Source organism: Lathyrus oleraceus, chromosome 1 (genome assembly GCF_024323335.1).
Source record: "Lathyrus oleraceus cultivar Zhongwan6 chromosome 1, CAAS_Psat_ZW6_1.0, whole genome shotgun sequence".
Lineage (NCBI taxonomy): Eukaryota > Viridiplantae > Streptophyta > Magnoliopsida > Fabales > Fabaceae > Lathyrus > Lathyrus oleraceus.
The window spans coordinates 165,921,010-165,935,305 of NC_066579.1; positions in this window are offsets into that span (position 1 = coordinate 165,921,010).

The window sequence follows — 14,296 nt, forward strand, 5'->3', positions numbered from 1 at the left end:
TTCAAATGATAGCAAATCATCCTTTTATTGTAAGATATTTAGCTTTGAAAGGGAGATTTTAGTGGCCAGATCTGCACAATAATCAATTACGTTGCAACCATAATCAATTATAACCTAGAAAAGTAGGAGAGATTTTGTTGGAGATGATCCATAATAGATTAAAAGGCCTTCTTAATCAATTATTAAGCATGTTAGCCCCATAATTGATTAGATAAGTGTCACAATCCTTTAGAAGGAGAATTTTTATTGCATAATCGATTAACCGAGCTTTGTAAATTATAATTGATCAGGCTTCGGTTTTAAAAAGCTTAACCCAAACCATGAAGTTTTAGGAGATGTTTTTTTAAAAATAAGAAGTTTTGAAAACATATTTAAAGTGTGTGTATGTGTGTGATACGACTTTAGTACTTTGAGAGCATACACTTAATTTTACATTTTATCCTATAAAAAATAAATAAACAGGCATAACACGTGATCTCATACTAGTTTTTCACAATTGACTTTATTCTCAGTCGAGTTCTTTAGTTTTTGATTATTTTGCATATATTATAAAAAACCTCTCCTTTTTTATTTTATTCACACTTAAACTCTATTTGACGATGTTTCATGATTTTTGTCTTAGTTTCTTTTTCATTATTAAAACAAAATGTATATGTTCAACACATAGAACCACATCATTAATTTTCAACCAATGTGAATTAAGCTTTGAAACTTCCATTCATTTATTATGTTCATATCCTATGACCTCCATAATCTGCTGTTGACTCAGTTCTGTATAGAAAAAAACAAGTGTGAGTTGGAAGTGTTGAGAAACAAGTGTGGGGAAGTCCCACATTGATTAGAAAAATGAAGATTGATCACTTTATAAGTGAGAGAATCCACTAACCTATCATCTTAAGGTTTTGAGTGAATATGTGATGTGTCTCTCACAAGGTGTGTTGCTCATAAAGAAAGACCTTGTGTAAAAATGCTCCCTCATGTTAAATCTTAAATTGATGACCCAACAAGTTCTACCATCAATTTCAACTGTCAACATAATACATTATGGAGGTTTGGCTTATTCTTAACAAAGATTCGTACAGTAGAATAAAATTAGATTCAACAATAAGAAAAACAATTAAAACACTTTGATGAGCATGATAATGTCAAATATTTTTGTGACTACAACTACATCTAATGTTGATTTTGTGTTGTTAAAATCTTTTGGGATTGGCTTACACCCTCCCAATGTCTCCTTTCTCAAGGAAGATATATGGGCTTCTCTAATTGATTTTTGGGTTAAGTGCAACATAGATGGTTTTGCCCTGGGCGGCCTTGGTAGTGCCTCATGTGATGACATTTTAAGATATGCGTAACCTATTTTTTAGGAGGTTTGTTATCACCCTTGGTTAGTATTATGATCTTCTTGATGAGCTTGAAGGAGACATGAATACCATTTAAGTTCAATTCAAGAAAGTTTGGATTACACGGTAGTTAAAAAATGACTTAAAATTGGTTTCTCTAGATTTTAAATCTTCCTTATATTGTTCCATGGTAGTTAAGAAATAAATGGAATAATTATATTCATTTAACTCTAAAAATTTCTTTTATGGTTGCTCATACTTACAAAGAAAGGAAACTATTATAGGAGAAAATTTGACCGCTTTAAAAGGTACATGTGGATTCTTGAAGCTCTAAAATGACTTCTGCTCCGTTATGGTTTACATCGACAACCCAACTGAACAAAGTTGAGGAAGATGACCTGAAAGCACTTAGTACAAAGTAAATCAAAGAATTTACACTGCCATCAGTTTCTGCATTGCATCTGCCCTTGATAAAAAATGATTAGGGACAAGTTCATGCAAAAGGATTTCTATTATGGCAACAAAAGTTGATTATGGAATCGTCCAAGAGGCATAAATTTTTTCGAGAACAAAGAGCGATATGGAGAGTAAGGAGAAGACTACTGAGGAACAGAAGCATGCGTCAATAGACATATCTTATAAGGAGATGTTGATGGGAAAAAGCTTTAAAATATCAATGTTACTAGTGATTAAGAAGGAGAAGACGATTCAATCCAATGGATATCACTAACGAAACCTTGACTCCTAAGAGAATTGAAGAACATATGGATAGAAAGTATGCTTGCCCCGATTTTATCATCTCCAAACATGAAGAAAGGAGAATTCATAGACCATGATGTTGGATGCAAGAAGAATTCAATAGAAAATAACTAACAGTACTGGGAATGACTTGTTTATTCCTTGTGAAGTGCAATAAAATAAATAGGGAACAAAATGAACATGCAGTAACAAACTACAACCCACTTCTAGGTAGAAATAAGGAAACAAACTTGACTAAATCAATTCAACAAACTATCCTAAAAACTAGGACTCTTATTTGACTAAAGACTTATCATTCCCTAATTTACCACTTACTGGAACTCAAGGATGCGTGAATTGTAACCCGGTTCTATCACTAAGGCAGCTCGGCTACCCAATGGAAGGCCCTCCAGAGGCAAGGTCTTTGGAAGCTTTCTTGTTGCTTGACTTTGGGGTTGAGAATCCTAGCTTATCCCAACGAATCAAAGAGGCTTGGAAGAACGTCAATCAAAAAGGGAAAGTTGATTTGGGGAGAGCAAATGGGATTATAAAAGAACCATATTTTCATTGGGTAAAGGAAAGGGTGGAGATGATCAAAATGCCATTCGTCATTCGGACACCTGTACCTCTTCCTGAACCCAAGCTCACCCATGTCCCTATTGAAGAAGTGGAGGAACTCAAGACCACCATGGCAAAGCTAGAAAAAGAGAATGAAGAGTTGAAGATAAAACTCCAACAAATCATCAATGAGAAAAACACCATAAAATGGGAGCTTGAGAGAAAGGATGCACAACTTCAAGCACATGGGGAAAAGTTCAACAAAGAGGAGCATAGGAGGAAAAAGATCAAAGTGGGACTAGAACTAGCTGACCATTGTCTAGATACTCTTAAGGGTTAATTACGACGAGCCCAGAAAGAATGTCAAGACAATGAGCATTGGTGGCATCTGGCCACAAAGGAAAACAAGACAATAAGAGATACACTTGGGGCTCAGATAAAAGAACTCGCCATTTCTGTTCGTCATGCAAAGGCTGAAGCGGATCAAGAACGCCGACTCAAGAATATAGCCACCGAAGCTTCTAGGATTTCACCCCTGATATGGGAGGAGAAATGTCGAGAAGTAAGAGACGCAAAAGAGTCTGCCAGCAGTTGGAAGAACCAACTAGAGTCATTACACCAAGACAGCTCCATATGGTTGAAGGAGTGAGATTATGTGATTGAAGATTATGAATCCTTTAAGAAGACCATAGACTTCTTGCAAGGACATAGGGATAAGTTTCGTGCAAAGATCGATGGGCTAGTGGGGTTCTGTAATTGGGAGGCTAAAGAATAACCATGGAAGTTAAGAGACACAGTTGAAGAGTTGAAGGAAGATAGCACTCCTCCAACCATAATCAGTTTCATTCTGCTCTGTAGAGGGTTACTGAAGAGATTCAAGGAAGAACTAGAAGAGCTCCAAGCCAGAAAACCTGCAATTTAATTTTCCTATGTCTTATATTTTGTTCCTTTAACAATGTATTTTGAACTATGGCCTTTTTGGACCCCTATGTTATGTACTTGAATGAATGACGTTTAAAAAATTACTCCATTATTGATATTTCTTGTTTCTTCAAATTACTAACAACTAATGGAACTCGAATGATTCCCTGAAGATAAAATATGCATAACATTCGCATCTGCATTATGCATCACGCTTCATAAAAATTCAAAAAAGCTTATCCAACCTTTTTACCCTTTATCCAGCAACACTGACTAATCAACACCGATACGAGACGCGAAGCAACTACAAGATGACGTTAGGGCAAGTTGAGGCTAACCAAGTTACCATGAGGACAAACATCAATATGATCCAAGAGAAAATGGATCAACTGTTGGAGACAATGCTCGCAATTGCACAAAGAGAGAGGGTTGTGGATGAAGAAGCTAGGGCAAAAAGGAATGATAGCACACCAGGTTTGGACCCCCAAGACGAGAGTTTCGTCCCCACCAAGAAGAGACTGGTTCATATACCGGTAGGAGGCAAAGGAGATGGGAATCGTGCAGAGCCTTCTGATGCGCCTACTCATCATGGATCCGAAATTGGAGATGACCCGTACGATGATTTCTATGTGCCTGATCAACCGAAGCCTAAGATACTTCCAGATCTTGCTGCAGATAGGCTCCGCACCTTGGAAAAGAAGATCAAAGCTATAGAGGGGAATCATATCTTCGGCACCTCTGCCATGAACATGCGTTTGGTATCAAATTTGGTCATCCCGACTAAATTTAAAAATCCTGATTTCGAGAAATACAAAGGACAAAATTTCCCAAGAAGTCACCTAGTAATGTACTTCAGGAAAATGGCTGCTCATACCGAAAATGACAAACTGCTTATACACTGTTTCCAAGACAGTCTAAGTGGAGCGTCTCTAAGATGGTACATGAGCTTAGAGCAGGGGCGGATTCAAAGCTGGGAGGATTTGGCTGACGCATTTCTCCGTCAATACAAGTATAACTTAGATATGGCACTCGACTGAATGCAGTTGCAAGGGATGGCTATGAAAGAAAGTGAGTCATTTAAAGAATACGTCCAGCGATGGAGAGAGTTGGCTGCTCAGGTAGAGCCATCATTATCTGAAAAGGAAATGATCGGAATATTTGTGGACACCTTGAAGGACCCATTCTTTGATAGATTAGTGAGTAATGCAGTGTCCGACTTTGCGCATCTAGTCGCAATCGGAGATCTCATAGAGAAAGGGTTGACAAATGGAAAGATTCCAGGAGTTGTGGCAGCCCCCAACACACCGAAAAAGTATTCTGGAGGCTTCCAGAAGAAAAGAGAAGGTGAAACAAACGCTATATCCAGAGGCTATAAGGGGAAGCAATAGGCTTCATATGGCCAAGTCTCCGCCGTGGTACCCATACCTTATCAACAACCAATGCAGCAACAACAAGTGTATCAACCACAAGATCAACAACATCGTCAACAGCAAAACACCGCGCCACCAAGAAAATTCGAGCCAAGGCCTCCAAGAAGGCAACTCGATCCTCTACCAGTACCTTATAGCCAAATACTCCCATATTTGCAAAAGGAGGGCCTTTTGACATCGAGGGAGCTAAAACCGGTTGTTTTTCCATATCCACCCGGATATGATGCTAACGCCCATTGCGAGTTTCACATGGGAGAATTGTTTTGCATTTCAAAATCGGGTACAAGACTTGATCGAAGCAAAGGCTGTCTCCTTCACTCCGAGATGCCCGAACGTGAACACCAATCCCATGCCAACACATAAGGATGCTTCCGTCAGTGCCATTGAGGAGAGTGATCAAGGTAAATTGATCCGTAAGGTTGAAGAGATTCAAACCCCTATCGCCAGGATAGGAGCACAATTGCTGAAGAGTGGTCTAATCCTGGAGGAGCTAGTTGTTGAAGAGAACAATAAAAAGTTGAGGAATTTTATACAACAAATACTGGATCAAGGCGAGTTACAAATAAATCGCCGTGTCAAGAACAAGCCCCAGGAAGAGATAGTCGTGGTGGAAATCCCTTATGATGAGGTTAATGTGGAAATACCTATAAGCCCATTGGTGATAGAGTTTCCAGCACCGTTCGCGTATGAAGATGAGAAGGTGGTCCCGTGGATATATCAGCCCAGAGCTTTTAAGCAAGGGCAGGAAGACCAACCTTTGATGATCAACGAACCAAACGTCACCTCGATTATGGGGCCGACAGGAATGACACGTAGTGGCTGAGTGTTCGCGCCAAGAACTGCTGATACTTCTGCAAAGGCTAAAGGGAAGAAAGTTGTTGTCCAGATCCTCGTCCCTAATCAAGAAATGCAAGACATGCACTTGTCTCCTAAAGCGGCACTCACTCGTGAAGAGGCTAAGGAATTTCTGAGGATAATCAAGAAGAGTGATTATAAAGTGGTGGACCAACTGAATCAAACGCCTTCAAAAATCTCCATGTTATCTTTATTTCTCAACTCAGAAGCACACAGGAACTCACTGATGAAAATATTAAGCGCTGCACATATCACGAAGGACATAACGATAGAACAGTTTGACGATGTGATAGCTTGTGTGACCACTGGATTTTTTTTAGGTTTTAACGATGATGAACTGCCGGTCGAGGGAAAGAACCATAACAAGGCCCTACATATCTCCTTGAAATGCATGGACACTTTACTATCAAGGGTATTAGTAGACACAGGTTCCTCGCTGAACGTCATGCAGAAGACAACTTTAATAAAGCTGCCAATGGAAGGGATAAGTATGAAGCCCAACACCCTAATCGTAAAGGTATTTGATGGCTCAAGGCGAGAGGTGATAGGAGAGGTTGACTTACAAACCAAGATAGGTCCAACTATTTTCAATATCACGTTCCACGTCATGGACATACATCCCGATTATAGTTGCCTACTTGGGAGACCATGGATTCACTCCGCAGGCGCCATCACCTCCACTCTACATCAAAAGTTAAAATTCATTACAAATGACAAGATGATTGTGATTGGAGGGGAGGAGGATATCTTGGTTAGCCACTTAACATCTTTCCAAAATATCGAGGTGGATGGCGAGATAACTGAGACACCATTCCAATCCTTGGAAGTGGTAAATATGATGGCCATCCAACAGACATTGGAGACCTCGAAATCAGGACCGTCCATGGCCCAGTGGCAAGGAGCTAAGGCTGTTATGGAAAGTGAAAATTCTTAAGATTGGGGCAAAGTGGTGGAAGTGAAAGAGAAACGAGACAAGTTTGGCCTGGGGTATGACCCGTCATCAAATAAAGTCGGTAACTAACATGACAAAGAGCAGATTCCTTTTGTAGAGGAAACATTCACCAACGTTGGCCATATTTTTGGCAAACAGGTGGCGATGATCAGTGACGAAGATCGCGAAGAGGGGGTGTCTAGCTGGATGCGACAAGTCGCACCTAATGAAGAGTTGGCAAACTGGAAGGCTGTGGAAGTTCCCCAATTTTTTCAAAAGTAATTTTATTATGTTAGACGAAACCCTGTGCTCTGCCCAAGGCACAATGGCGTGTTGTAGGGCCTCCTTTATCTTTTTCTAAAGTTTTCATATCATTAATAAAATGGCAATTTGCATTCAAATTTCTGTTTCTTTCCTTTTGTTTTTTTACAAAATGGCATCAATTTTTATGCACGCACTTTCTAAATAAACTGCATAAATCATAACATGCAAAAACACCACCGAGACCATTGATAACGACACTACTAGGGTCCAATATGATTTTGATTGTCCAATCTACCAAGATGAAGACGAAGTGAGGGAAGATTGCGAACTCCCTAAAGAGTTGGCCAGATTACTCAGACAAGAAAAGAAGGTCATTCAACCACACCAAGAGGACGTTGAAGTTATCAATCTGGGAACAGAAGAAGACAAGAGAGAAGTAAGGGTAGGCACCATGCTTCAAGATGCAGTGAAGACAAGATTGATATAGCTCCTCCACGGATATGATGACGTGTTTGAATGGTCATACCAAGACATGCCCGGATTAGATACTGATATCGTGACCCACAAGCTTCCCCTTAAAGAAGAATGCTCCGCTGTCAAACAAAAGCTAAGAAGAACTCAACCAGATATGGCTCTCAAGATCAGAGAAGAGGTGAAAAAGCAGTTTGACGCCGGTTTCCTGGAAGTCGCTAAGTACCCACAATGGGTTGCCAACATTGTACCGGTACCAAAGAAAGATGGGAAGGTCCGCATGTGCGTAGACTACCGAGACTTAAATAGAGCCAGTCCCAAAGACGATTTCCCATTACCTCACATTGATGTATTGGTGGATAACACAAATCAGTTCTCCGTATTTTCCTTTATGGTTGGCTTCTCTGGATACAACCAAATTAAAATGGATCCCGAGGACATGTAGAAGACCACGTTCATTACCCCTTGGGGCACCTTTTGTTACAAAGTAATGCCATTTAGATTAAAGAACGTTGGGGCAACATATCAACGTGCTATGGTGACTCTCTTTCATGACATGATTCATGAAGAGATTGAGGTGTATGTTAACGACATGATTGCCAAATCCCAGACAGAAGAAGAACATATCACTAACCTGGGGAAACTGTTTGCTCGTTTGAGGAAGTTTAGATTGAGACTTAATCCTAACAAATGCACATTTAGGGTTCGATCTGGGAAGCTTTTAGGCTTTATCGTAAGCCAAAAAGGAATTGAAGTAGATCCCGACAAGGTTAGAGCCATTCAGAACATGCCTGCACCAAGGACTGAGAAGGAGGTTCGTGGTTTCTTGGGGAGACTGGATTACATCGCCAGGTTCATCTCTCACCTTACTGCCACGTGTAAACCAATATTCAAGCTTCTAAGGAAAAATCAAGGCGTGGAGTGGAATGATGACTGCCAAATAGCCTTTGATAAAATCAAGGAATACTTGCAAGAGCCGCCGATTCTGATGCCCCCTGCAGAAGGGAGACCTCTCATCATGTATTTAACCGTGCTCGATGAGTCCATGGGTTGAGTATTGGGACAACAAGATGAGACTGGTAGAAAAAAGCATGCCATATATTATCTAAGCAAAAAGTTTAATGAGTGCAAGACCAGATATTCATTACTTGAGAAGACTTGTTGTGCACTCACATGGGCCGCTAAGCGTCTCAGGCAGTACATTCTAACTCACACGACTTGGTTGGTATCTAAAATGGATCCCGTCAAGTACATATTCGAGAAACCAACTCTCACTGCTAGAATTGCCCGATGGCAGATGTTGTTATCAGAATACGATATTCAATATGTTGCGCAAAAGGAAATCAAAGGAAGCGTATTAGAAGATCATCTTGCTCACCAACCGCTGGAGGATTACCAACCTTTGAAGTTTGACTTCCCAGACGAGAACATCATGTCTGTTAAGGATGCTGAAGAATACGAACTAGAGGAGAGTCTTGAGCCAAGAGCAAGCTGGACTATCATGTTCGATGGCGCCTCAAATGCAATAGGCCATGGAATTGGGGCAGTGCTGATGTCTCCCAAGAATTTCCATCTACCGTTCACCACAAAGCTCTGCTTTACCTACACAAATAACATGGCCGAGTATGAAGCTTGCATACTAGGGTTGGAAGAACCTATTGAGTTGAAGATCAAGATACTAGAAGTATTCGGGGGTTCCGCTCTAGTGATACATCAGATCAGAGGCGATTGGGAAACAATACATGCTAACCTAATCCCATATCGGGATTATATGCTGAAGCTACTCCCAAAGTTCGACAAAATCACTTTCTCTCATATTCCTCGAGAAGAGAATCAGATGGCAGATGCCTTGACAACTTTGGCTTCCATGTACAAATTAGTATGGCCCAACCATCAGCCTCACATGGAAATTAGGCGTTTTGATGAACCTGCACATTGCCTGACGACAGCAGAAGAGCCAGATGGTAAACCCTGGTTCTTTGATATTAAACAGTATTTGGAGAAGCGGGAATATCTGGTAGAGGCTTCCAGCGTTGACAAAAGGACCCTCCAGAGGTTAGCATCGAAGTTCCTCTTGAATGGGGAGGTATTGTACAAACAAAACTATGACATGGTCTTGTTGAGGTGTGTGGACAAGCATGAAGCGAATCAGCTTATGAAGGACATACATGAGGGGTCCTTCGGTACGCATGCAAATGGGCACGCCATGGTGTCGCAACCTGAAAAATACAGTGCGCGAAAAAAACAACCGGCGAAAGAGAATGACAGGAGAGTCGCCACCGTGCGTTATTCATCCCAAAGGAGGGAAAGGAAACGCTCGAAGTAAACCTGAAAAAAGGAAAGGACAAGACGGGGTCTCGCAACCAAATCTTGGGTTCGGGAGTCGGTTATGCGAAGGGAAGGTATTAGCACCCCTACGCATCCATAGTACTCTACGGGATCCACTTTTGTGTTTTTTGTCTAAAGGGGGTGGGTTTACCTAATGTGTTTATTTACTAAAAAAAAGGGGTTGAATGCAAATGACTCGCGCGGATGTTGCATCCACTGCATACGTATCTCATCTGAATATGAGTATCAGAGTCTTCGTAGCTCGGCTGACCTATGGGTTGGGGGGATGTGTGCTCGCTAAGACATCGCGTCTTATGCCTAAGTATCTCATCTGGAATGAGAATCAGAGCAAGCCGTAGTTCGGCTAACTACGGGGTTATGGATTGGGTTTTGGACGAACGACGTTACTACGCAATCTACCGGATGCTCGACCTTTGGAGACTTACTCGCCTGTAGTAGAAGGAGTAAACGTGTTGCTTTGGGTTTTAGGGTTTGGGATGCTCGAGGGTAAAAAGGCAGTCCTTGACGAAGGAACCGCGCTACCTGCAGGGATATGAATACAAAACACAAAACATGTATCTCAAAGTAAAATGCCACCAAGGGGCTCAAACATTGCCTCCTATCGAGGTCTTCCAGCTAAGAAAGCGATAAAGTATGAGAAAGGGAAACAATTACCACACGGATAAAGATCCGAAGCTATAGCAGTTAAAGGGGCAAGAAACCCTGAAATATCTCCAGCTGGACCGTCAAAGGAAATCAGTCAACACGAATAATCAGAATAAAACTCCAGGGGGTATCCCACAAATAAAGTGGGAAACCACGCGAGTGTCTCTGCGAAAGCCATGTGAGCCCTCACAAAACTCGACAAAGGGTTAGAGCAGCAGGATGAAATCAAGAGAAAACAATGCCATGGAAATACAAGACAGGTTAGAATAAACAAAATAGGGTAACCCAGAGTTGCCCCTAAATCAAAATGTAACCACATGAATAATTCCATCAAAATTCACAAAAGGCTCACAAAAAAGGTATCAAATTCACCCATAATACCTCATACATTTAGAGCATTCAAATTAAAGGCATAAAGATGATGGATATAGGGCAAACCTGATTGGAGAGCTTGATTGAAATTGAGTTGCACCCGTGAGGTTTACAAGTTGATTTCCCTTCAGGGTTTGGAGGCTGCTCTGAACTCTGTTAGTTCTTCTCTCACTATCTTTTTCCTCGGGGTTTTGTTCCAAGGAAACCTCAGAGTATTTTGCTTCTCTCCCTTTTTCTCAAGTGAATCTCCCAGTGTAACTCCAAGTGTGTTTTCCTCTACTGAAACTTCAGTATTTATAGACTGATTTTCGTGGGTAATGAGCTCAAATGAGGGAGACCCAAGTCCAAAATAATTTGTTATATTTTATTTATTTATTTATTTTATTTATTTATTTAATTAATTAATTAATTAAATAAAATTTTTTCTTTTTTCTTTTTTTTTCTTCTTTTTTCTTTTTTTTTCGTTTTTTTTTTAGAAAAAATGAAGGGTAAATTTTGGGGTATTACAGCTGCCCCTATTCAATCAACTGGAGACCCGGAAAGAAGATGGCAGCTGCTTTCGTGCATTCGAGGTATCAAGGGATTGAATACAATAAAAGCCCAAAAATTTGCACTGAAGTGAAGTGAAGTAACAATGTCTGTCAGAATCGGCAAAGAGGTGGTCTTGAAAGAAGAATTCGTCTGGTACGGTGAGAGTCAGTCTGAATATCGAAAAAGAATGTTAAACTGGATACCAAAATAAATGGTAACACAGAAATAACCATGGCCTGAATGTCGCTCATCAGTCTGAATACTGGAAAGGATTTCGATCTGAACATCGGAAACTTGGCCTGAATGCCACTTCGGTCTGGATACCGGAAAACTGGCCTGAATGCCATTTCGGTCTGGATACCTGAAAACTGGCCCGAATGCCACTTCGGTCTGGATACCGGAAAACTGGCCTGAATGCCACAAGTTGCATCGACCTAAACGTCGGAAACTTCTTCGATCTGAATATCGGAAAATTGGCCTGAATGCCACTTCGGTCTGGATACCGGAAAACTTCATGCCTGTCAGCATCGGCAGAAATAGGGAATGATAATAGAGGCGGCGCATGGGCCAATGACACTTGCTGGGGATGACAAAGGTAAGTCATGAACAATCTTCAGTCTGAGTACTGGAAACAACTTCTAGCTTATCACTTGGGATACCGAGAATGTTTTATGCTTACATGCGTATGTTTGAATTTTTCAATGGCGTAATGCTCCATGAAAATGGAAATGCTACGCGATTTGGAAGGATGCAATGCAATATGATTCTACATGCAGGGATGCGAAATGCTGGGTAGAATGCCAAGCTGAGGCAAGGGGATCTACTGGGGAAATGATCACCATCTTCTGGACCCTGGCAAGGCTGTTGGAGATGCACAGCGCAAAGAACTCTGTGGGGAGATGACTAGCCATGCAGTGTTCTGGCCATACCGAGACTCTGATCGGGGAAAGAATGGCATTGGAAGCCTGCTGCTGAGGAAAGCTACAATGGTTCTGGCAACCACGATTTGCGAGAGATGACTCAACAGGGGGAGCAAACACTGATACGGTACCGAGGTTCTGCTTCAAGGAAAGAAACCATGGATCTGGCATTGGGATTATCGATCTGGCATCGAACTCTAAGGAGCAGCCACTTCTGCTGGGAAGATACAGTCTGGCACTGTCAACTCCGTTGGGGATATATAGTCTGGCACTGTCAACTCTACTGGGGAGTGTATGTCCTGAAACAAACGCTTGGGGAAGTACAGTGGTGAGAACCTGCTGGGGATTGAAGAATCCAACACTCTGATCAGCTCTGCAGGGATAAGACACCAGATTCGTCTGTTGGCGACTTCACTGAGGAAGATATTCACGATCATCCACAGGGGATTTTAATGGAATGCCCCGAGGGTATCTGTTCTGAATAGACGATCCAAAGCACTTAAAATTTACAGCAATTTTAAATGTTTATTAAGCATGTACCTGTAAAGCCCTTATGTGTCCTGATGCAATGTTTATCAAAAATTCGGACGTCAGTTTTGCAAACAAAACAGTAAAATGAAAATGAAAACAGAGATATACTGAATAACATGATTTTATTGATTGAATGGCCTCTGAATAGGCATTTACACTAAGAAGCGATCCCTGGAAAGAGGTAATCGCACAATAGATAAAAACAGAAATTAATCTAATGGCAATGTGAAATGGATTTCTATTGGGTTCCAATTCTGCTATGACTTGCCCGTCTTTAAGATCCTCCAGATGATCAGCTTTCTAAAAGAGTGATTGGACTGTTTCCTATCCTTCAAAAATTTCCAGTCATTGGCACGAGATGAGATTCAGAACTACTCAGAACGCAGTCATTCGCTTAATCCCTAACTTCTGCCTGGATCGCCCTTTTCGGGTTTTCAATCCACCGGGATACCCATTTTTGCCTAAGTTGCCTTTTCAAGTTTTCAACTTACCGGGTGTACAATCTTTTTTTTTTGTCCCTAATTTTTGCCCGAACCTTTTCATTTTCTTGGTTCGCCGGGATGCCCATTTTTTGCCTGGACTATTCTTTTTACTGTCCAGCGGGTCTATTTTATGCGAAGTATTTTTTAACTGCGTCTGAGTTCACAGGGGAAGTGAAGTTTTCACCATCCATAGTTGCAAGCATTAAAGCCCCACCATCAAAAACCTTGGTGACAATATACGGTCCATCATAGTTAGGAGTCCACTTGCCCCTGTGATCTGTCTGAGGAGGAAGGATCCTTTTCAACACTAAATCTCCGACTTGGAAACAACGAGGATGCACTTTCTGATCAAAGGCTCTCTTCATCCGACTCTGATACAACTGCCCATGACAAATGGCTGCCATTCGCTTCTCTTCGATAAGACTCAACTCATTGAACCTTGTCTGAATCCATTCGGCTTCGTCAAACTTGACATCCAACAGGACTCTTAGAGAAGGAATCTCCACTTCAACAGGTAGGACTGCTTCCATACCATACACCAGGGAGTAAGGGGTTGCCCCGGTCGACGTACGTACTGAAGTACGGTACCCATGCAAGGCGAAGGGTAGCATCTCATGCCAATCTCTGTACGTGACGACCATCTTCTGCACAATCTTCTTTATGTTCTTATTTGCCGCCTCAACAACGCCGTTCATCCTAGGGTGGTAAAGGGAAGAATTGTGATGCTGAATGTTGAAGTTCTGACACAACTCCTTCATCATTTTGTTGTTGAGATTAGAACCATTATCAGTAATGATTCTTTCGGGAATCCCATAGCGACAAATGATTTCTTTCTTGATGAAACGGGCAACCACATGTCTGGTGACATTCGCGAACGACGCTGCCTCGACCCACTTGGTGAAATAGTCAATGGCAACAAGGATGAAGCCATGCCCATTGGAAGCAGTCGGCTCAA